Raw genomic sequence first — 3008 nt, 5'->3', positions numbered from 1 at the left:
TGGCTCATTTTACAAAAAATGTTTGCAGATACAACAGCTACCTCCTAGTACAGTCTTTTGCCCTTGATAAGTCGATTCCGATGTGTATTGAAATGTGTAGTCCATCACAGTACTCGTGACAAGCAATTGCAGATACGGTGCCCTCCCCCCGGCCCTCCCTCCACTACAAAAGGTAAGTCTACTCCCTACCTTACTCAGTACTCTTCACACCTGTGCTGTACCGCTGTACGTGCCCGGAGCACTGTGCACGTGTGTCCGTCTGTTAACTGAACCTGGACTGATCCCAGCGCAACGTGAGCGGAATATAACCTGGCTCAGCAGGAAATGACCTCATCTATTCCCCGAAAGTGTTGGCAGCTCTGCAGACTATAAGTTCTTAAGGTAAATTGACCCTATAGAAAGCTCTTTAACATTAAACTAACAATAGTCAAATAAATCAAACATACGGAACTTGTGTAGAGCGTGGGTCTACAGGAAATCACGCCCACTTTTCTGCGAAAGTGTAGGTGGTTTGTCAAACTACTGTATTGATCTTGACGATAACATGGATTCATTGATTTCGCAGGAAGCCGAACCTTTGTGTTCCCTTTTCAGACGTCACACGTCCGACACTTGTAAATCTTCAAAGTGATTTTGAAAAGCCAATGGTACTGAGCTTACAACTTTACGCCTACTCCAACCTCCCCGAGTAGAATGAGTTTTCGCCCTTGTTTGCTTTGTGGGAAAGAAAGTGATCAAATCTGCTACCCTCTTTCTGTTGATACGCTCAGGGTAAAACATCCATTTAACGAGACGTGCAGTTGCCTTGTTGTGAAATTTAAGCCAGGCAGTGACTGGAGGGATGTGATTTCTGGGGATTTGGGCTCGAGTTTAAATATGTTCACAGGCTGTGCATTGGTTGTATCTGAGCCAAGAAACTGGCAGCTAGACGGGGATCAAGAGCGGCACATTTTCGGAATTTTAATTGGTCGCCCGTTTCAACTAACTCTACACTGGGATCAGCTTCACTAGCACGAGGTTATTCTCTGCCATGTCCGTCCGTCCATCCATCCAGCCAGCCATCCATCCATCCAGCCAGCCATCCATGTATAGTAAACAATGTCTACAAGTGTGACAAAGTCAATAATGCAAGATTGTTGACTTCACTGATTAAAGTTCTCTTGAGGAAACGTTAGAACTCGCACAGCTGTGAAATATCACCACTATTTGAGGAGATATTGCAAATATTTGGCACTGCACCAACTAAGAATCTGCATGTACAATCTGCAGACTTCATGGCAGCAAGCCTGAATACAATACAATATGCCTCAGGTCAGGAATTACTTGTGTGGGGGAGTGGGTTCAGGTACGGGACAGTGTCTGGGAGTGAGTACGTGTCCGTGACAATGTTTGTCTTTAATCTAAAGCTCCAAACGCATAACACAACTGGGGCATCGTCCAGTTGCTGAATTCATTTTACCACACACACGCACGACGCACGCACGCACGCACGCACGCACACACAAACACACACACACACACACATACACACACACACACACACACATACACACACACACACACACATTTGAACAACATAGCCACCTTGCATCAGGAATATGAATAACGTTCGCCCTTGAATTCTTGACTCCCAGTTTTACCAAGGGAGTTAAAATTTAACCTTGGTTTTACGATTGTTATCATGTATAGCGTCTACTTTGCACTTGTAAGCGAAAATGCGCGCCTGGAACTACATGGAACGCTGATGTATTTCCGGTGGTGTACTGAGTTTTGCCAGCAGTTTTATTTCCTCGTGTAAAGTTATTTTTCCCACGGAAAAGAAGCACGTGTTTCATTAAGAGTACCCGTTAGACACCCCTAACTGCTATATAGCAGCCCAGCCGCCAGAAAAAGGCTGTTCTTTTGTCAGTCACGCACACTGCGCGTCGAGCCTGCAATTACAAGCTGACGGTGACCAGTCGTACCATCTGGGACTAAACAGGTACACAAGTCTTTATTGTCTTTGTTGAATGTTAATATCTCTATCTGTATTGAGGTAAGCGTGCCACACACCACAGTTCAACGGCGTCAAAAGTGCACAGGAAACACATATGACGGCAGTCCCAGGGTGCCATGTGAGGCACCCAGAACTGCTGTTTTTTTTACTGCCTCAACATTGATATAAGTCGCAAACGGTTGACTATACTCGGTCAGAAAATAGTTTAACAATCATATTTTACGATCTTTTGTCTTTTATGAAGGACAGAATTTGCGAAAAATACGACTTTGCCAAGTTCGTACGGAGCGCCTGTCAGAACGTGGAGCGCCGATCCGGCGAAGATCGATATCGTTCATCTAACCCGTTCTGAAAATAAAGAAACAACACCCATGGCAAACTATCAACCTTTCAGTGGCTTAATGATCTTCAGATGTAATACTTGTGGTTTTTTTTCTCGTAAAGTTGTCTGGAATCAAAGCTTCAGACCCTAAAAACGTACCATCAAATGCCAATTACAACCTGTTACAGTTACGTCAATTGTCCGACAAATTCTATACGGCTAGTACGTAGTGGCCGGTAGCGCATTTTGCGGAGCGGACGAAAGCTAACAAAGCTGAATCAGGTTACATGCTATACTATTTGCGTTCTACATGTGTCACAAGGGGCCGGGGGTGTGATAATGTCTGTTTACAGAGTATTGAAAGAAACATGAATTCAATGAACGTCAATCAAAACGAACTTTAAGGCCTTCTCAGATACGATAGTCACAGAGCTGCCAACACTTTCGGGGAATAGATGAGTTCATTTCCTGCTGAGCCAGGTTATATTCCGCTCACGTTGCGCTGGGATCAGTCCAGGTTCAGTTAACAGACGGACACACGTGCACAGTGCTCCGGGCACGTACGGCGGTACAGCACAGGTGTGAAGAGTACTGAGTAGGGTAGGGAGTAGACTTACCTTTTGTAGTGGAGGGGGGGCCGGGGGGAGGGCACCGTATCTGCAATATATTGCTTGTGTGTGTGTGGTGGGG

The 3008-nt window shown here is 45.3% G+C and overlaps 2 protein-coding genes across 3 annotated transcripts in view; one reads left to right on the top strand and one right to left on the bottom strand.

Moving 5' to 3' along the window:
• LOC109488215 overlaps positions 1 to 284 on the bottom strand; it is a 19367-nt gene extending 19083 nt beyond the window's left edge. The window contains exon 1 of the mRNA XM_019792411.1: positions 190 to 284. The gene's annotated coding sequence lies outside the window, so the exon portion shown is untranslated. The remainder of the gene's footprint in view (positions 1 to 189) is intronic.
• A 1508-nt stretch (positions 285 to 1792) lies between these two features.
• Positions 1793 to 3008, top strand: part of LOC109488216 — a 13091-nt gene continuing 11875 nt past the window's right edge. Inside the window, exon 1 of one of the 2 annotated variants that reach the window (XM_019792414.1) lies at positions 1793 to 1981. The gene's annotated coding sequence lies outside the window, so the exon portion shown is untranslated. Of the gene's footprint in view, positions 1982 to 2794; positions 2919 to 3008 lie in introns of those variants that run through there. The other variant, XM_019792412.1, reaches the window with a different exon arrangement.

This window comes from Branchiostoma belcheri, unplaced genomic scaffold, assembly GCF_001625305.1.
Source record: "Branchiostoma belcheri isolate BF01 breed outbred unplaced genomic scaffold, Haploidv18h27 scaffold92, whole genome shotgun sequence".
NCBI lineage: Eukaryota > Metazoa > Chordata > Leptocardii > Amphioxiformes > Branchiostomatidae > Branchiostoma > Branchiostoma belcheri.
This window is presented reverse-complemented; position numbering and strand designations above follow the sequence as displayed.